General features: G+C 49.9%; 1 protein-coding gene across 1 annotated transcript in view; it reads right to left on the minus strand.

Annotated features, from left to right (window-relative positions):
- The window catches only part of NCMAP (non-compact myelin associated protein), a 41,224-nt gene extending 27,142 nt beyond the window's left edge, over positions 1–14,082 (minus strand). Inside the window, exon 1 of the mRNA XM_028113908.2 lies at positions 14,017–14,082. The gene's annotated coding sequence lies outside the window, so the exon portion shown is untranslated. The remainder of the gene's footprint in view (positions 1–14,016) is intronic.
- Between the last annotated feature and the right edge of the window lie 6,984 nt (positions 14,083–21,066).

Consider the following 21,066-nt stretch of genomic DNA (forward strand, 5'->3'; position numbering starts at 1 on the left):
CCTGCCACAGGGCCTTTGCATGGGCTGAGCATGCTCTCTTCACCTACTGACATGTCTGATACTTTACCCCAAGAGTCACTTCAAAAAAAAGGAAAAAAAAGAATCACTTCAAATCCCTGTGCTGTGTGTGCACTCTCACAGCTCCGTGTCCCTCTCTCCCCACTGGTTAGTGAGCATCTTCCCTTCGATGGATGGTCGTGTCCCATGTCCACGAGTTCAGGGGCTGTGTCTCTTTTTATTTACCTTTTAAATCCCTAGAGCCTTGAAAACTGCTTGGCACACCGCAGGTATGAACACATAGCTGCTGAATGAAATAAACCAGCTAAGTGAATGAGCCCTGGTGTTCAGTAATTGCTGGCTGCAAGATCATCTGGCTCACGCTTTCCCACCACATGGGGCTGCCACGGTGATGCAGACAAGACACGAAGACACAAGACAGGCAGTGAATACCATGTAGCTCAGAGAGACAGTGCTGAGGAGAATGCTGGGGGCGGGGTGGGCAGGCTGCCGGGGGCGTGGGGTGGAGTTTGAGTGGCACCATGTGGTCACTGAATTCTTGGGCTGGGGGGCAGAGTGACCTGGGTCTGAATTCCAGGAATATAATAAGAGCTTATATTGGTTCTAAGTGCTAGGCTCTCTACTAAGTACTTTATGTTTATTTGAATGTCTCATCCACCTGAAATGGAAAGCATCTTAGCATTTAAATTTTTTATATATAGAAACTGAGGCCCAAGGAAGGTAAATAGGTTGGCCAAGGTCACCAATTGAGATGGGATGTGAACCCAGGCAATCTGACATAGAGTCGGCCCCACATTTTGAGGGTTTGATGTTAAAAAGCATTTAATGAGTAATTCCTATGGGCCGAGCATTTTTCTAAAGACTTTACAAGTTTTTATTTGTAGAGTTTTTAATTATTTTTTTAAAGATTTTATTTATTTGAGGGAGGGAGCACAAGCAGGGGGAGGGGCAGAGGAAGAAGCAGATTCCCCTGCTGAGCAGGGAGCCTGATGTGGGGCTTGATCCAGGACCCTGGGATCAGGACCTGAGCTGAAGGCAGACGCTTAACTGACTGAGCCCCCCAGGTGCCCCATATAGTTTTTATTTTTGTAACTCCTTTCATCCCATAACAACCCTACTGAGGTGGATACCATCACCTCTATCTTACTGGTGAAGAAACAGGTCCAGAGGGGTTAGGTAACTTGCCTGAGATCACATAGCCAACAGAGGTGGTAGAACTGGGTGGAGCCCAGGTGAAACACCCCAGAGTTCACGCTGTCAACCACCACACTTCACTGCTCCTGCTCAACAAATGGGCATTGTCAGTATTGTTGTTATTGTATTTTACTGGGATTTTGCAAAGTGGAGAGGGAGAAGTAACATTCTAGCTGGCAAGAACAGCAAGGGGGTAGGGGTGGGGGTGAGCACATTCAGGAAGGGAAGTGTATAATTTGGTGAGGGGATTGGACAGTGAGGGTCCCAGGGCAGTGGAGCTGAGTACCTAGGGAAGGCCAGAGTGGACGTCAGATGTGAGGAAAGTGCTGGGATTAAGCTTGGAGGAACTTCCTCCATAAGGAGAAGCCAGCACTCCTACTCTCTCAAGAATCCCTGTTAAAGATCCAAGGGAGGGGTCTGAAAACTAAAAGCATCAAAGCCACTCTGACCTGGCTCTGCTGGGTGCCCTTGGGAAAGTTACTTAACCTCTCTGCACCTCCATTCCTTTCTGTAAAATCAAAGTAATAAATGCGATCTCCCCCATAGCGTTGCTGTTTGGGTAAAGAGCCCAAATGTCCATTGACTGATGAATGGATAAAGATGTGTGTGTGTGTGTGTGTGTGTGTGTGCGCGCGCGTGTGTGTGCACGTGCGCGCGTGTGTGTGCGTGTGTGTGTGTGTGATGGAATATTACTCGGCCATCAAAAAGAATGAAATCTTGCTATTTGCAATGACACGGATGAGCCTAGAGTGTATTATGCTAAGTGAAATAAAGTCAATCAGAGAAAGACAAATACTATATGATCTCACTCATATGTGGAATTTAAGAAAGAAAACAGATGAACATATGGGGAAAGGAGAAAAGAAAAAAAGGAGAGAGGGAAACAAGCCATAAGAGACTCTTAATGACTGAGAACAGACTGAGGGTTGATGGAGAGGTGGGTAGGGGATGGGCTAGGTGGGGATGGGCATTAAGGGGGGCACTTGTTATGAGCACTGGGGCTTGTATGGAAGTGATGAGTCACTGAATTCTACTCCAGAAACCAATATTGCACTGTATAGTACCTAAAATTTAAATTAAAAGAGAGAGATCATGACTATAAAGCCTCTGGTGTAGCGTTTGGCAGGAAGCAGCCCTTGAATATATTCACTTCTCTCCCCACCCCCACCTCCAAGAAGATCTCCCCAAACCCCCAGTCTCACCAGAACCAAGGCTAAAATCAACGAATGATCTAGAACCACCCAGGTCCCTGGAGATCCCAAGTCAATAAGATGAGGGAGGAAGAAGAAGAGAGGAAAAGTTCAAGCTATCCAGCTTCAAAAATGTGTCTGAGAAAAAAAGAGTAATTATAACGTAGTTCCTTCTCCTTCCTGCTATGTCAACTTGGGATTATATAACTGAAGCTCTCTGTGAGGTTCCCGTTAGGGGCCTCCATGAGGCAGGGTTGGCCGTGACATAAATAAATATTTCTGTGCTCTCTGCCCCCAGGTTCAGGTTCTGAGCAAACACCACAGCCTGCATCAGCCACGGAGGCCGTGACAGGGAGGAAGCCCGGCAAGGAGTGAGCTCTGGGCTGGGAGTCAGGAGACTGGCGTTCCGGGCCCAGCTCTGCCTCAAAGGATGTGGACAGTAGGGGATGAGCTTTCATGGGAGAGTGACCCGGGAGGAAAGATTCCAGCAGGGGGTGGGAGCCACAAAACCCTCGGTCAGTTGTCCTCACAGACGGAAGAAAGCCCCCTCCCCTCCCCTGGCCTGGCATTTGAGGCCCTTCACACCTTCTCCTGCCCCCTCTCCCATCCCAGCATGGCACCCACACATTCTGTACCGTGGCCCTTTGGGAATATTGAGCTTTCCTCCCCTCAGGGTTTGTCCCCTCTCTTGGAAGGTACTCTGCCTCTGTGAACTGGCAGTGTGCTGGAGCCAACTGACGTACGGGTTTTAGGGTTACCCTGGCCTTAGATTCCGGATTAGTGGAGTCACCTTGGCCTTGTGACTTTCACCTCTTTTGAGCCTGTTTCCTCATATGCAAGCTGTGTTTGGTGTTTCCTGTCCAATTCCTGGTTGCAACAGTCAAATGAGAAGAATTGTTAATAGTAAATAAATGCCAGTCACTTAGCCTCGCTGTATAAACCAGGAATGTGGAAGCGTTTTGCATATAAAAGTCATTTAGCAAAGAAGGCCAAACCCTAGCAGAGGGCCTGCTTGGTGGGCACCAGAAATGTTGGCCTCCTTGTCCTCCAAGGCCTGCCCAAAGCCTCTCCATCAATCTCAAGTAGGTCAGTCTCTTCTGAGAATCTTCACAGCATCTCATAGGGACCTGGGTTAGAGCACTCAGCACACGAAAGTGTAATTAGTAGACAGGTGTGCCTTCCCTTCTCCTCCAGGAGCTCCCTGGGGGACAAAGCCTGCCGTAGAGCCATATTGTCACCACTCAGCACTTGGTGGGGGGGGGGGGCTGCCATTTAAGAAGACACCTGAGTGAATGAATGAATGAATGCACGCACACAGACAGCCTTCATGGAAGAGATGGGCTTAAGCAAATGCTAAGGAAGGGTCAGCTCTGAATGTTCACTGAGCTCTCCCGACTGGCTCCCTGAGTTCTAGCAATGGCCATCGGAGCTTCCCACTCAGCTCCACGCAGACCTCCTCCACTGCTTAGACTTGGACCCTATTTTTTTCGTAAAAAAACCAGGATACTTGGCCTTGCAAAGGATTTGGGGGCCATGAAGAGTCCAAGATGGGATCTGGAAGCAATGGCATTGAGACAGGGAAACTGAAGGACTCCCTAAAAATCTGCTTTCACTCATTTCCCTGCATCTTTTCTTGCTAGGACGTGTACCCCCCACCCCCCTTTAATATGCTTTGTGATGCAAATAGCATACATCCTCCTTGTAAGGGACAAGGAGTTAAGGATTCTTCTAGAAGAGATAACACCTAAGGAAGGACCAGGTGAGAATGACCGGACAAAGCTATCATCGGTATTCCAGACCACTGGCGCTGGAAGACACCTGGAACGCCAAGACCCCCTGGCTCCAAAGAGTTAACCCCTGGGCCCTTGTCTTTGTTCTAACAGGTTCCCGGATGCCTGAGAGGACACGTACACCAGACCGCTGCCCTCAATAAAACCCCCCAGGCCCTGAACAAAGACGAGACCCCCTCCTTTCTTTTCTGAATCTCCCAGACAGTCCGTCTGTATCTGCTCTCTCTCTATCTTCCAGAAACTCTGTTTTCACCTTCTACTGGCTTGAGTTTAATTTCTATCCTTTGTGAAGCCAAGGCCCTCCCTCTTGGCTGGTCCTGTAGGACCTCCTCTGGGTCCCCGGACTTGGCCTGCCAGCATCAGAATGAAGGTAGAAATACTGGAATTTCTAGGATAGTCCAGTGGCTTATGAATCATAGACTTATTTGCATAGTATCTGGCCTGGCCACGCACCCAGCATGCAATAACTCTCCAACTACTGCCCAGTGGATTGGGGACAGAGTGTTTTTTACTCCATCGTGGGGCTGGGATATGCTATGGTGAAGGAACAGAAGCTACCAGCCTCTTCCCTGGGGACTCACTTGTTGCAAAATTAATTCAAAGTATAGAGCTGCCAAGCCCTTAGTTTTCTGCATGGTGTCTCTCCGCTGCTCCAATCCCATCAGTCACTTCTGACGTGGTCTTAGCGACCAACATCTTGCGTGAACTTTTCTCAGCCTTCTCCACCAACACTGGTCTCCCTCCCTCACATCCCAGGCAAAGGGAGCCACTTCCTTTCTCCCAAACTCAGTGCTTCCCATTCCTGGGAAGGGGCTGCACAGAATCTTCCATCCCTCGTGATCCTAAACAGTGTGTCCTGGCCACTCCGCCCACCACGAGGCAGGGTCTACTTTTCTCCACTTGCTTGAATCTAGGCGGGCCCTGTGACTGCTAGGCTCACAAGAATATGGTGGATAGCCCTTAAGTGGCAGCTTCTGCTTCCTGAGTGCTTGCTCCTGGAAACCTCCCTCTTGGAACCCAGCTACCATGCCGTGAGAAGCCCCCAGGCCCATGGGGAGGCCACAGGTAGATGTTCTAGTGGACAGCCCCAGTCGTGCTCCCAGCTGTCAGCCAGTCTCAATGGACGGCCGTGGGAGGGAGCCACCTCGGACACCCAGGCCAGCCGAGATGCCTGAATATCTGATCGAAACCAGGGGAGAGACCCCAAGTGAGAACCTCCCAGCTGAACCTGGTCCACCTACAGAGCCATGAGACAAAAAAGAATAAACGGTTGTTTGAAGCGCCTTGGTGTTGGAGAGGTTGGCTTCCCAGCAACACAGAACCAGCCCATGACTCCAGGACTGTGTTCCCGCCTTTACCAAGCTAAACCTGCCTCGATGATGAGACCTAACTTACGCCTCCTCCCCAGGCCACCTTTGCCACCTCTGACCACTTTTAATAATTGTTTGCACCAATCATGATGACTTTGTATTGAGATTTCTGGACCTACTTTTCCTTTAAAATATTTAGCAGTTTAGGGGCACCTGGTTTGTGCACTTGGGTAGGCCCCGACTCTTGGTTTCGGCTCAGGTCATGATCTCGGGGTCATGAGATTGAGCTCCACATCGGGCTCTATGCTCAGCACAGAGTCTGCTCAAGACTGTCTCTCGTTCTCCCCCTCACTCTCTCTTAAATAAATAAATCTTTAAAAAAATGAAATATTAGGGCACCTGGGTGACTCAGCCAGTTAAGTGTCAGCCTTCGGCTCAGGTCATGATCCCAGGGTCTTGGGATTGAGCCCTGCATCGGGCTTCCTGCTCAGTGGGGAGTTTGCTTCTCCCTCTCCCTCTGCCCCTCCCCCTGCTCCCCTCTCTCTCTCTCTCAAATAAATAAATCTTAAAAAAAAAAAAGAAATGCAGCTACTATAAAAGAAAGACAATAAACCAAACCACATATTCCATCTGAAGCGGAATTATTGAAGCAGGGGGACCAAGATTTTAAAGTAAAACATGGTAACTATACTAAGAAGATAGGAGCAGACATGTGTAAAACAATGCAAGAACAAGGAGTCATAGGTGAGAACCGGGTCAGAATGTGAGCTATGCAAAATACAACATTTAAAATAAAGGGCACAATAGATGGTGTAAATACCAAGACGCGTACAGCTGAAGCATTCACTAGTCAAGAGCAAAATCGCATTGAGAACTGTCCCGGAAAGGCGGGAAAAGATAAAGAGGTAACAAAGGAAAAAGAAAAGCTAAGGGAGATGGAAAGTAGGGGTCCGAAAAGGAAGGAAAATAAAACTGGAGAGAGGAAATAAGGAATGAAACGATGGAGATTAAACGTTCCAGAATTAAATAAACATGGATGGACTCAGATTGAAAAGGCTCCTAGAGTAGCCAACAGTAGAAATAAGGAAAAATCCACACTGATATGGGGTGACATTGAGACAATGAAAGACGAAGAGGGGGAGCAGGGACAGAGAGAAGTAACATAGTAACATCCTTTGCCATTCTACCCCTCAGTAACAAAAGGAAGTCACAATGTTATTACGAATTGAAAACACTCTCAATCCAGCATCTAAAAACCAGCCAAAGTGTCATTCAAACATGAGGTCATAATAAAAATATTCTCAGGCAAATAAAGCTGCAGAAGGTCGAAGACACAGGCCCACACTGAAACTCCTCTTGGAGGAAATACTTAGATAATAAAAGAAGGAAACCCAGGAGACTCTGCAAGAACTAAGGGAAGTGAGCGATTCAGGCAAAGCTCAGGGCAAGCCTCGGAAAGAGTACTCGGCATTTGAGGTAGGAAGGGGTTTATACACCTGATTCTTTTTTTTTTTTTTTAAAGATTTTATTTATTTATTTGACAGAGAGAGAGACAGTGAGAGAGATAGACTAGGGGGAGTGGGAGAGGGAGAAGCAGGCTTCCGCCGAGCATGGAGCCTGATGTGGGGCTCAATCCCAGGACCCCTGGGATCATGACCTGAGCCGAAGGCAGCCGCTTAACCGACTGAGCCACCGAGGCACCCCTACACCTGATTCTTTAAACGTTTTGGAAAGGCTGAAGAATTCCACAACACTGCAGAACTGGCCAGACTGGGGAGCTATGGACAGCACCCGCCATAATCAGGAAAATGGGAGACTCCCAATGCTGCCCCAAACTGTTGAATTTAAGGACACGGTGGCCAGAACTGTGCGATCGGGATCTGGAAGCTGATCCGCTGTCCCTGCGCTGATCCTAGAACTCAAGAGTCTGGCTCCAGTGTTGGCGACACCCTTGCTCATCTCTTCAACCAAGAGAGGGCCAGCCTTGGGCTCAGGCACGGGGAGGTAGCTGTCTAGCAAGAATTTAATGACACTCATCTGCTTCATGTAAGTTGTTTTGTTTATCTTTTGTCCATGGCAATTGATACTGTTTTTTCTATTTTCAGAAGTGATAGAAAATTTGTTTCAAATAAACCGATATTTTTTAAAAGATTTTTATTTATTTATTTGACAGAGAGAGACACAGCGAGAGAAGGAACACAAGCAGGGGGAGTGGGAGAGGGAGAAGCAGCCTTCCCGGAGCAGGGAGCAGGGAGCCCGATGCGGGGCTCGATCCCGGGACCCTGAGATCATGACCTGAGCCGAAGGCAGACGCTTAACAACTAAGCCACCCAGGCGCCCCAGTAGCTGTATTTTTTAGGTGTCTAATTACTTTGTCAGGTGAGTTCAAGTTCCCCTGGGGATACCAGCTATCTCTCTGGTAATGCACCCTGGGGAAGGGCCAAAGGCACAACAGCAGAGGAAAATGGATGTGCCGCAGAGCAGAGAGCCCCACAGACACTCTGGCTGGCACTCTGCCCGTATGACTGTCAGGCTGCACCTTCGAGTTCCTAGGGGGACAGCAGCCTGGGCAGGGGGTGGACTCTCCGAGTGGGATTCCCCAGGCTCAGGGTGAGGGTGGTACGAGGAGTGTTGATGGGACAGTGAATGTCTGGGCCTTCACCTGTTCTATTCAATTTCTAACCCCAGCTTTGAGCTGTCCCAGACCACTGCACAGGAGTGGGACCGGAAGCTGGTCAGCTTCCCTAAAGAGCAGGCCAGAGCAGAGGTTAAGAGGTCAGGCTCTGGGCTCAAACATTCATTCATTCCACACCGAAGGCTCGTACATACCAAGGCACTGTGCCAGGTGATGGGGAGACGGTGGGAAACAGTCCCTGCCTTCATGGAGGTTATGCTCTGACAACCAACTAGCAGACCCCAGTCCCAACCCTGGCACTGCCACTTGGGGAACTCACGTAGTCTTCCTAACCCTCGGTTTCTTCATCTGCAAAATGGAGAGGATCATGATCACACTGTCTATTCATAGGGTTACTGACAATGCATGCCAAGGGATTAGCACAGTGCCCCCCCCCCCGCCCGCACACGGAGAGGACACAAATGTGTTAATTACTGTTATTATTATTATGACCAATGATGCTGATACTGGGGGCTAAGTAGGAACCTGGAGCTATTTCTAAAAGATAAATGTCCTCTGGGCAAACCGGTTCTCCTAAGGGTCTGTGATTGGAGAGGAGGCCCACGTGGGGCATCTAGAGCTTTGGAGAAGGAGGATTCAGTGGGCTTGACCCTTAAAAAGTTTAGGTCAAAAAACAGCAAGGCAGGGAGTGGGAGGATAAACAAATCAGTCTCCCTTTTCCAGAGAGAACTATGAACGCTGCTCCAGGTGCTAAGATTTCAGATAACCAGGCTTTTTTTTTTTTTTAAAGATTTTTTATTTATTTATTCATGAAAGACAGAGAGAGAGAGAGAGAGAGAGAGAGAGAGAGAGAGAGAGAGAGGCAGAGGGAGAAGCAGGCTCCCAAGGAGCAGGGAGCCCGATGCGGGACTCGATCCCAGGACCCTGGGATCATGACCTGAGCCGAAGGCAGACGCTTAACCGACTGAGCCACCCAGGCGCCCCGGGCTTTTTTTTTTTTTTTTTTTTTAACTGCTAAAGAGCAGTGCAATGAGGAGGCTAGGAACCCCTCCCCCCTCCCCCCGCCCCAACGATGAGCTTCTGCTGGAATCCCAGCCCTGTCAGGTCTGGGGCCCATGCTGCCATCGGCCGCGGGAAAATGTGCTCAGGGCCCACAAAAATGTTTTCATTTCTTTCAAAATCAGAAGAAAAGAGGAACTTTTAGGCTGAAGAAAAAAATTTTTTAAATTTATTTATTTGAGAGACACAGCGTGAGTGCAAGCGGGGCAGGGGCAGAGAGAGGGGGAGAATCTCAAGCAGACTCTGTGCTGAGCGTGGAACCCAACAAAGGGCTCAGTCTCACGACTCCGAGATCATGACCTGAACCGAAACCAAGAGTCGGATGCTCAACTGACGGCGCCACTCAGGCACCCCAAAGGAAATGTTTTAATATACGCAGGCAGTCATAAATACAACTTTTTAGTATTTTTTATGGAGGAAGGGGCCCTTGAAGGCAAAATTGCCTCGGGCCCAGGGAAGTCAGAATGCATCCCTGGTTGCCTCTGTGACAACCTGCAAAGCTGCGTCTGTCTCTGAACCTTGGTACGGAACTGGGGCACACCACTGCTGGCTTCCGGGGCACTGAGGGTGTTACAGGCCATGCGGCACGTGGAGCATTTAGCACCGTGGGCACACCTGCTAAGCGCTCGGCAAGCAGGAGTGAACCTTTGTCTCTCTCTGTGACCGGCAGCCTGAAACCCTAGGAAATCGGGGGGAGGGTAATGGGACGAGGTACTGCACTGGGGAAACAGGTTACACAATTGCTTTTTATTGCACAACAGACTGAAGGGAGAACTCCAGGGCCCGCCACAGATGGAAGCTTCAAAGCCAGGCCCCTGCGCCACGCTGGGGGGCTGCAAGGAGCCGGGTGCCCAGCAGCAGAGAGAGCGAAGTCTGAATCGCCAGCACAGGCCAGGGGCAGGTGTTAGCCCCGAGTGGAATGAGGGAAGGAGTGAATGAATGAATGGAGTGTGAACTGTGGAGGAATTTAAAAATTCTGAGGCTGTTTGCCTGAAAGGTTGGCTCAACAGTTTCCAAGACACAAGCTTCTCTAAAGGGGAAAGGAAACGGATATCCATTAAGTGATTGCTGGGGCAAGTATCCTCTCTAATAAATTAGGAAACTGAGGCCCAGAGAGGTGCCGTGGCTGGAACAAGATCCCACAACTCCAAAGCAGAGGCCCAAGTCCTTGCTCCTTGCCTAGGCTTGCTGCTGACTTCAGCCCGATGCCGCCCTGGAGCAGGGCACGCTGGTCCTCCAGGGTTGGCACAGCCCTCGAGATGCCAGACCTCTCGCACCACCTGCTCCACCTCCTCGAGGCCCCCAGCAGCTCCCACGGGACCTGGCAGTGCCACCGAGGGCCCCCGCGGCTCAGGAGTGGCCAGCCCTGGCAGAAGGCCCCTCAGACGGGCCTTCAAGCTGGCTGAAGAACAGGCCTCTCTGTCTTAGAGACTGGCACACCCTCTTTTCCTTCCTTAGGCCAAACTGCAGCCACCACCCCCCGGGAGGTTCAAACCACATGAGAAGTTCCAGACTCGCTGCCACACTCCCCAGCTTTACACACCCCAGCCCTGCTCAGGAATCCACAGCCTCTCTCTCTTTCTTTCTCTCACCCTGGCTCGGTCCCCCTCCTTTCTTCCTGCCTCCTCTTGCCTGCCTAGGATCTAGAATTCCGATAAGGCATTTGTTTGAGAGAAAACAAAGAGGCAGCCGTCCTGCCAGATCCCAAAGCAAAGAGTGGGCTGCCAGAAGCCAAGAGGCCGACGACCCGACCGACGACCATGAGCAGGCTGGATGCAGGTGGGGAAGGCGATGGGGGCAGGCTGCACGGGGCCTGGTGGCTGTCCAGGACAAATAAACACGCCGCTGCCTCCGGGCGGCCTTCAGAGGTCCTTCTGTGGAGGCCTGCAGAGCATGCATCTCCACACAGGCACTTCTGACAGCAAGAGTTCAGCCTAGGCTAGAGGAGGGGGTCCCTGTTTTGATGATTTCTCTTCAAGATCAAACACATCTTTAAAAAGACAAAGTGAACATATGGGACTTTCTGTCTTTCTTGTCATCAGATGTGAGGGTTTCTTTTTTAACTACAAGATTTCATTGGGCCACTTAAAATCCACCTTTTTCTAACTTTTCATTCCATTTTATTGGAAGATCAGAAAATGAAGGCAAGTGTGGCAGCACCTTCAATCCCCAGAGTTTCCGCTGTAGTGACGGAGCACGTGGAATCAGGAGACTCGGGCCCCGCCCCTGCCATGCTCCATGGCTGAGCACATCTCACCCCTGCTTTCGCACCTTCAAACGGAAGGTGCCCTCTTTTACCGTCCAGGGTCCCTGTAGCCCTTGCACACTATGACCCTGCGTCCCAAGGGCAGTAGGATGGGGATCAGCGTGCATGTCGCTTAGCTCTTCAGAGCCCCGCGGGTCTCTGGGGGCACTGATGTATCGGGGCAAATGGCAAATTAGATTATGAGCAACTACGGAAAGTGCTATGAGGAGAAGCTTCGAACCTGGCTCTTTTGAGGGGTACAGTGCCTCCTATCTCCTGTGGATACGTTCCCCCAACCCCTTGCCTCCACCTCAGACCTTTGTTTCTCATGCCTTCCTGGTCACCCCGGGGAGAGAGAAACCCAACACGCTGCCTTTCCAGGTCTTTAGAAAAGCAAATGTCCCCTCACTTTGCTTAGAGGATGGTTCTACTCCCAAAGACACAGCTCCCTCCTGGCCTGAGGCTGGCCACAGTCCATAGCGCAATAGGGAGCTTGGGAGCCAGCCACAAGGATTTCCTCTTGATATAAAACTATTACAGCAGATTCCCCGAAAGACGGAGCACGTTCTTCTAACCCGGTTCATTGTGTGCCTAGCTCATCACACACACCCAGTGGCTGGCTTCCTTGGCACCATGCTGCCCCTTTCTACCATCTCACCATGAGCTTGCATAGAGACCAGCAGGGACAAGGTGAGGAATGCCCCACCACAAGAAGGGGGCCAGGGACTCCTTTCCCTTGTCATCTTCTGCTCCCATGAGGTACCCAGCACCCCTTCTTCCCCTTACCCATATGACTTTGAGATGGACACTTAGAGGACGTGAGAGGGCTATCCGACCTACCTATGCCACCAGCTCCTTCCCTTACCCCTGTGTGGTTGCTGGGATTCAGGATCCCAGGAGTTTGAGTGCCCTTCCCGACCTCTATGCTCTGGATATGCTCATCATGTTACCTTCTGCCCCATACGAGGGAGGTACTCCCGATCTGTTACTTTGGGCTTATGTTTACACTGTTTCACCCACCTGGACCACCATCTGCTCTATCCATACCCATCCGTTGGCATGTGGCCATCTCTAAATTCGCTATTTGTTGACTACATACTCATTCATCGTTCATTCATTCAACAAATATGTAGTGAGACCAACTATATGCCAGGCACCATACTGGTGCCAGGAATATAGAACCAAATAGACACTGTCCCTGCCCCCAAGGAGCTACAGTCTAGTGGAAATTAATAGTTTATGTTTGTTGAGAGTCTACTACATACAGACTCTGTACTAAGCACTTTATTTTTTTTTTAAAGATTTATTTATTTATTTATTCATGAGAGACAGAGGAGGAGAGAGAGAGAGGGAGAGAGAGAGAGGGAGAAGCAGAGGGAGAAGCAGGCTCCCAAGGAGCAGGGAGCCCGATGCGGGGCTCGATCCCAGGACCCTGGGATCATGACCCGAGCCGAAGGCAGACGCCCAACCATCTGAGCCACCCAGGCGCCCACTTTACATGGATTATCTGACTTAATGTTTCAGAAAAACTGCTTCTTTTAAGGAGTACATCAAACGGGACCATTCAGGAATGAAGGTTTTGCCTCAGGCTAAGTTAGCCACCAGCTAAGCGGCAAGGCAAGGATTCCAGCGGCAAGGCAAGGATTCCAACGCCCAGGTCGACTAATGCCAAAGCACCGGCCCTTAAACACTGTGCTTTCTTTCCCAGCTCCACTCAACCCCATCTCCTCCAAGAAGCCTTCCGGATCCCCCTCCCAGACTAGAGGACTTCCTTGGACCCTCTAAAGGAGCCCTAGTATTTGACACACCCATCTCCTCCTCCCACCAGGGGACCCAGACCATAGAATAGTAGCTGTCCCTGCGTCTTTCCTCTGGAGCAGCTTGTCCAGTGAGCCACCCAGCAGCTGCTCCCACGTGTCTACCGAATTTGCTGATTTGAACCAGATCAGCAAATTCAGGGGGAACCCTGGGGAACCCTGGGTTCCTCCCCCTGTTCTATTCCTCGTAGAATCACAGATCTTCCTCCCAGAGAGGTCTCCGCATAGGGCAGACCCATCAAGATGCCCATTTCACAGATGAAGCAAACCCAGGTCCCGAATGGTTCCGAGTCCCTTCTACCTCCTGGCTGGCCAGGTCAGCTCCCCTTTCTTCCGGGGAGTCTCAGGCTCTCAGAAAGAGGCTTGGTGGGGGGCGGGAAAGGGAATGACCTGCCTACTGGATCCCCGGAATATCACCGCCCCCCCCCCCCCCAGACGCAGGCTGGTTCTCAGGGCGCTTCTCCGCTCCGCGGCGCGGGGCTGGCACTCTGCGCACCTTTACGCAGGCCCCATCCCCATCTCCAAACCCACGCGAGACGATCAGTTTCCTCCCACCGGCTCTGGCCGCTGCCCTCGCGCGCACACCGCAGGCCCTGCCTCCAACGACAGTGGGGCGACACCGAGAACCCCACATCCCCCACGCCCGGGCTCTCCTTCGCCGAGCGCGGCCGGCAGGTGGACCGCGAGCCGCCGCGCCTGAGCCGGGCCGCCCGCGCTCCCCGCAGCCCCGGGCGTCCGGGCGTCCCGGGGCCTCTTACCTGCCCCGGCGAGCCGGCCGCCCTGCGCCGCCGCCCGCTGGCCCTCCCGCCGGCTCCACCGCTGCCGCCCCGGCTCTACCCGCCCGGGATCCCGCCCCCGGCCCCGCCCCGCCCGGCGCAGGTGATCCTGGGGAGAGGCCGCGCTCGCCCCTCGGTCCCGGGGGCCTTGGGGACCGCCCCGGGGGCGTCAGGGTCGGGACACTGGAGTGGCGGCGCCTCCCCGTGGTGTCCTCGCGCCTCTCCCGGGCCTGGGTCCTTTTTGGGATTCCGGGTCTGGCACCTCGGGGACGCTCAGTCCAGCAGGCCACCTATGCCAGGTCAGACTTCTGCAAGGGCAGAAAGGGATAAGGGACCTTCGAGATACCCCGGGACAGATGCAGGTAGGTGTCTTTAAAGTGGGACTGCGTTAGCCTGATTGAAAGGTTTGGGGGCAGGTTGGGGTGTAGACCTGTCACAGGGTGTTTAGCTGGCAAGGGTCAAAAACTCTGCCCTGTAGAATCAAGGCCCATCTTCTCTATCAGACTGCGTGGTTCATTGCTGTATATAGGCCACCCCCAAACCCCTCCATTCCCCCAGCACCGCCCCCCCAAGCCGGCCACACCACAACCAATATGTACAGAAAGAGGGAAGGGGTCTTAGAAGAATCCCGAACCCCCTCCTTTTATAAATGGGGAAACTGAGGCCTGGGAAGCAGAGGTGAGTTGCCCAAAGTCACACAGGTTAGTGACAGAACCAGGAGTACAGTCAGGTTTCCTCATTCTGCTTTCAAATGATTTCCGGAGAACTAGGGTTCTGGGCCGCTGTGTTGCCATGGGCTCCCTCTGGGATGCTGTCCAGGCCTTGACAACGTCCTCTCCAGTTGGCTGAGAACGAAGAGTCCACTGTGTTTTCACAGGAAACTCCATGGTAGTATTTATTAACAAAGATCAAGAAGTTTCTACTTCCTCACCAAAAACATGAGACAATCCTTGGCTTCAAAAACAGCTTTCCATGTGGTGGGAGAGGCAGACCTGTCCACAAAGCAGGAGCCATGAAGAAGGGAGGGGAGCCCAGGGAGAGACTGCTCAGGCCCTGAGATCTGAGATCTCTGGGGCCACTTCCAGATGCAACGAGAAGCTCTTGCTGGGATGTGCTTGGGGTCAACGGCTCAGCAGTCAGTGGTCTCAGGTTCTAATCCTGACTGCACTGCAAGACAGGATCATTTTTTAAACCTCTCTGAGACTCCATTTCTTTTGGTTAGATGAAGATAATATACTTACCTCAGTATAGTTGTGATGAGGATTAAAAAAGATAATGTTTGTAAAATGCTGGATAAATGGGAGAATTATTATACTAAGTGATAGGGGCTAGGGAGGGGGATGTGCTGACAGAAAGGGGACCTTGGCATCTCTGGGTGGCATCATGGGATTTGATGGTCTTCAGCCTTCTGCCATCCATGGCTCGCCCCACCTTCTGCTTTCTCTGTTAACCCAGGCCAACCAAGCCATAGGTCACCCGCCACATCAGACTGCCTTTGCCCACACCTACTGTGAGGGATTTAGGAACAGAACCGTCACTAGCCTCCCCCGTAAAGAGTTGACTATGGTCGGTCATCTGAGCCCAGCCCAGCGAGGCAGGAGTATGAAAGGGCTCAAGGCAACCTTCCGTCTTTCCAGGTATGCACTCATTAAGTCCTACTGAATGCATTCTGCACTCTGCAAGGTGGGGCAGAGTCAGTGGAGGTCCTGCCCCACCCTATAGATCTCAGCTTCCAGTGGGGGTGGGGGAAACAGCTGATACTCTAGCACAAAAAATGGCAACACAAGAGAAAGACAATCTGTGAAAAGTCCTTTGAAGGAAATAATAACATGCTGTCATTGATCACTGTAAGTGGGAGACAGGGGTTCCTTCAGGAAGGGAGGGAAGGTAAGGACCATCTGCTAGGAGAAGACAGGTGAGCTGGGCCTGAAGGATGTTAAGAAAACCACAGGCCCAATATGGAGTCACTTATGCTAGGCCATGTCACCGAACTCAGGCTTAGACCTAACCTAACTGCAGTTTCAACCTCCCCCAGAAATGAAGTCTTCACTGGTCAGTCAGGAATTTTCTGGTCAGCACCAGAAAAAGTGAGGAAATCTGTCACATGGGCCCTCTCTATCCCCCAAAGGGAGATGAGGTAATGTGCATGATAAAACCCCCTGTTCTTCCCCACCCCCACAAGGAAAATGACCTTGCCTGAAACAATACTTTTTTTCTTTTGCTAATAACTTCCTTTCCCTACCCTCCTTCCTATAGAAACCTTCTGTTTTGTATGACTCCTCAGAGCTCCCCTCTACTTGCTAGATGGGATGCTGCCTGACTCATGAATCATTAATAAAGCCAATTAGAGCTTTAACTTTACTCCATTGAATTTTTATTTTTAATTTTTTTAAACCAGGACAAGCAAGGAGGTGCAGGGAGCACTGGAGCTGGAGAATGCCTGGAGGAGGGAAAGCCCATAAGGCCAATGTCGTTGACCAGAGGAGCGGCTGAAGGCAGAGTAGACAGGATGGGGTCGGAGGCAGGCAGAGATCAGATCCTGTGAGATCTCATAGGTCACTGTGAGGAGTGCAGATTTCATTTCATGGACCATAGAAAGCCAGGGAAGGGTTTGAAGACGGGCAATGACCTGATCTGACCTATGTTTTTAATAGACCTTTCTGGCTTGCGGGGAAGAACAGACCAAGGGAGCCCAGGTGGCAGGGTGGTGTGGAGTAATGGAGTGGCAGTGGGAGTGGAGAGAAGTGGTCAGATTTGGGATATATTCTGGAAGACAGGCAGACAGGAATTGCTGAGGGCGAGGAAGATTCAAAGGCCATGCGGTGACTGCTGAGGAGTCAGTTCATGCCCTGAGCAGTGGAGGCTTTCAAGACCAGAATCATTGACCCTCCTTTTGGCTGAGCTGGACACAACTTGGAGACCTTCTTGTCTCCCTGGGATGTTACACCCATGGAGCCCCAGCCCAGGAGGATGAGGAAACCTGCCCGTGTCCTGGGTAAAAGCAGAGGTCTCCTAGCTCCCGGTCCAGAACTGGCCTGACCATGGGCTTTCATTTATTTCTTAGGCAAACCAGTGCGAACCTGAATCAAGGAAACCTCGTTTGGAATGGAGTCAGGAGGCCAGAAGGGGAAGCTCTCACCCTCTACCACTCCTCATCTAATCAATAGGAAGAGGCAATACCTTGCATTCGCCCCAGAAAGAAGCCTGGATGTTCCTTCCCCGGCATGAGGAAGGAAGATTTTCTCCTTGCCTGGCAACAGCCTAGCCAATGAGAGACTGTCACAGCTCAGCCGATGAAAAGCCACTACACTTAGAACTCCCAGTTTCCTACAGTGGAATTTTTGTTTATAACAGCCCTTCCCAACTCCCTGCCTCTATAAAAGGTTCTTCTTTGTTCTCTGGACTTCCCTATGGTTTTGCCATAGCTTGAGTGTCCTGAGTTGCAATTCTCTGCTCTTCCTGAATAAACCTATTTTGCTGGTAAAATAACTGACAGTTTTATTTGTAAGGTTAACACTAGGAACAGGGCATCTAAGGTGCCACATCAGGGCAACAGGGAACAAGATTATCAAGTGATAGTCCACATGTAAAAACTAGGAATGACCACAATTCCAAGTGACAGAGAATGGCCAAGCCAACTGTGCTTCATAACAGAGGCCCCAGGCATCAGGCATACAAATACTCAGGCTTTTGCAATTTATGGAGATGTGTGGATGTGATATTGTGATTTATTTTAAGAAATATATATTTTGGTTTTCGTCCATGGTTCCTGGCTCTCAGCTCCCCAAACCCTTATAATTTCCTGATTAGAGCAATAGTGGCATCTTTTGTTATAATAGTTGGCTTTTGTCCTCGGTTCTTGAAATGGCTTCAGAGTAATAGGGGTGAAATGGGTGTCTTCTGTTATTAATAACAACCCCCTTTCAACCACACCTGAGTGTATGCTAATGAAATGATTTTTGGAAAGTCTCTAGTTCACCTGAGGATGGAAGCTGTTTGCCGGAACCAGCCAAGTTAAAGAGTTGGAACTTTATTGCCCCTCTCCATCCAGGGAGGGGAGAGAGGCTGGAGGTTGAATCAGTTACCAACGGTCAGTGATTTTAATCAACCATGCCTGTGTAATGAAGCCTCCATTAAAATCCAAAAGAATAAGTTTGGAGAACTGCCAGGTTGGTGAACAAAAGTATGTCCCCGTTCCAGGAAGGTGTCACACCCCAAATTCCATGGGGACAGAAGCTTCTGTGCTCAGGACCCTTCTAGACTTCACCCTACATATTTCTTCACCTAGCTATTCATTTGTATCCTTTAATATCCTTTGTAATAAATAGGTAACCTAGTTAGTAAACTGTTTGCCTGAATTGTGAGCTGCTTTAGCAAATTAATTGAACCTTGGGAGGGACCATGGGAACCTCTGATTTATATGAGTTGGTTGGAAGCAGAGGTAACAATCTGGACTTATGACTGGCAACTGTGGGGAGAGGGAGATAGTTTGGGGGGACTGAGTCCTTAACCTGTGGGATCTGATGCTAACTCCCAGTAGATAGTGTCAGAATCGAGTTAAATTATAGGACACCTAGCAGGTGTTACAGAATTGCTTGATATGGGGACCCCCCCCAACACACACATTTGGTAGCCAGAACTGTCAGAAGTAAAGCAGTTTATTGAGAGTAGAGGAGACACAAGAGTGTGTTTATCCATGAGAGAATCCATAAGTAGAGAATGAAAATAGCATGTGCCAACTCTGACAACTATATAAAATGTATGTCCATATACTGATTAAGATTTGAAGAGAGGAGCACCTGGCTGGCTCAGTTGGTATCTTAGGTGCTTGGAGATTTAAAAATAACAAAAAGCTGCTCTTTCCACATGGAAGATACTCAAATGCCCCGAGTCATCCTTTCTTTGTTATTGCTACAAACCAGCCTCCTGAGCAGCTGAGATTTTTACCTCCTGTCCAGAACTGTGTAGCTCTCACTTCTCCCTTCAAAGCCTTAATCTGCTGTTTATGGCTTTTGAGATGGGTGCCGGGGAAACCAGACAAATGTCATGGAGGATTAGAATGCAATTTCAGGGGGGAGACAAAGAAGAGAATCGTGAATCCAGAGAAATCCAAACCCACACAATTAATCCAGTAAAAAAAAAAAAGGAAGCAAACAGACCTAGGCCAATTGATTTTGAAATCAATTCCTTGTCTCTCAATCAAGAGGTGGAGAGAGAAGCAAAGTCCAAAAGACTCAGAAATCATAGTTCTTAATGATCTACAGGGCACACAATGTGATTTTTCACGTAGCTGTTCCCCAGGTGAAAGTGGACTGTGTAGTACCCAGGGATGTCACTGTGAAACTGAGTAAAGGAAAGCTCATATGAAATGGAGAGGGGGGGCCAGAAGGGGTAGATCTCACCTCCTACCAGAGTCCTCAGTTGCAGAACCAACAGGAAGAAGCTTGTACTTTACTACCCCAGCATGAGAAAGGAAGATTTTCTCTTGGCCTGGCAACAGCCCAGCCAATGAGAGACTGTCACAGCTCAGCCAATGAAAAGCCATTACAATTTGAACTTCCAGTTTCCTCCAGTGGGCTTGTGTATAACAGCCCCTCTCAACTACCCTCCTCCCTTCCTCTCTAAAAGAAGGTTCTTCTCCTCTGTTCTCCTGACTTGCCTATAAGGTTTGTCATAGTTTGTGTGTCCTGGGTTGCAATTCATCTGCATTATTCCTGAATAAGCCTATTTTGCTGGTAAAATAACTGATAGTATTATTGTTAAGGTTAACAAGATCTGGGAGAGGCAAGCATCCCTTCCCATGAGCTGTTGTCCTGCATTCAGGTTAATTCCCATTTCATCTCTCGTGATGGAGAGTAAGGGAAGAAGAGAGTTAGAGGCGGCTGTAAGCCCCATAAGCCACTTGATCTCTCTGGGCCTCTTTTTCATCTGTAAAATGGCAGGTTGGACCCTTTGGTCTCTGAGGCCTCTTCTGTGGTAAGTTTGATTATCTTGATTGCCTCTTTAGACATCCAGCCCTGGTGATTACCAGGCAGCTTCCTCATTTTGATGCTCTGTTTTTAGGAAGCCCCATGATTCAGTGCATTAGCACAAACCATTTGCAGGTAATTACAGGGGAAAACTTCTGTTCCCAGAATGAAAATGAAAGGCTGTAAATTAAGTTAAGCCTTTGGCCATCAGCAGAAGCTGCTCTCCCTCACCTTGGCAAAGAATCTATGCTTTATCTTGAGGATTCTAAGAACTCTTCCTGGTGGCAGCTAGCTTATCTGCAACTATGTCAACTTCTGAATTCCTTGTCCCCTGGTACCTCCTGGGTCCATTCCAACACCAGAGTTACCCTAGGAAGCCCAGAACAAGGGTAGACAGAGCAGAAAGAACACAGAAGAGGCAATTCAATAGCTACTCCAGTTACTTGCTGTGTGATCTGGGGCAGATCTTCTAACCTCTCTGGGCTTTAGTTTATTCTTCTATAATTCATTAATTCATTCAACCAATATTTACCGAGTGCCTGTGATGTGCCAGCAGCAAACGAAAGAGACAGTAATGCCTGCCCCGATGAAGCTGACATTCTTATGTGGGGAAGACAAAAGTAAATAAGCCAATGATCTGGCATGCTGGAGGGTGGTGAGTGCTCTGGAGAGAAATAAAGGGGAGGGGGGATAGTGATATCTGCCCACCACCCACCCATGGGTTGTGATGAGGATTGAATGAGTTAATGCCAATCAAAACTAATGATGCAATGTATGGTGATTAACATAACATAATAATAAAAAATTTAAAAAAATGAGTTAATGCCCATACAATTACTTCATCGAACTGTAATGGGCTATGCAAATTTAAAGAGTAAGTATAATATTGCAAATGGACATTTTATTAAATGAAAGCATTTGCAGAGATTCCAAGGGCCAGAGAATGTGGTGATCCAGGGGATCCAGATCCCAAGTCTAGGGTTGAATTATGGTCTGCGGCTGGAAGGGAATGTGAAGATCTTCTTGCCCAGGGGTCTCAGCCCTGGCTGCCTCTTAGAATCAC

The sequence above is a fragment of the Eumetopias jubatus genome, unplaced genomic scaffold, assembly GCF_037043125.1.
Source record: "Eumetopias jubatus isolate StellerSeaLion01/CBP00866 unplaced genomic scaffold, mEumJub1_p1.0 scaffold_4, whole genome shotgun sequence".
Classification (NCBI taxonomy): domain Eukaryota; kingdom Metazoa; phylum Chordata; class Mammalia; order Carnivora; family Otariidae; genus Eumetopias; species Eumetopias jubatus.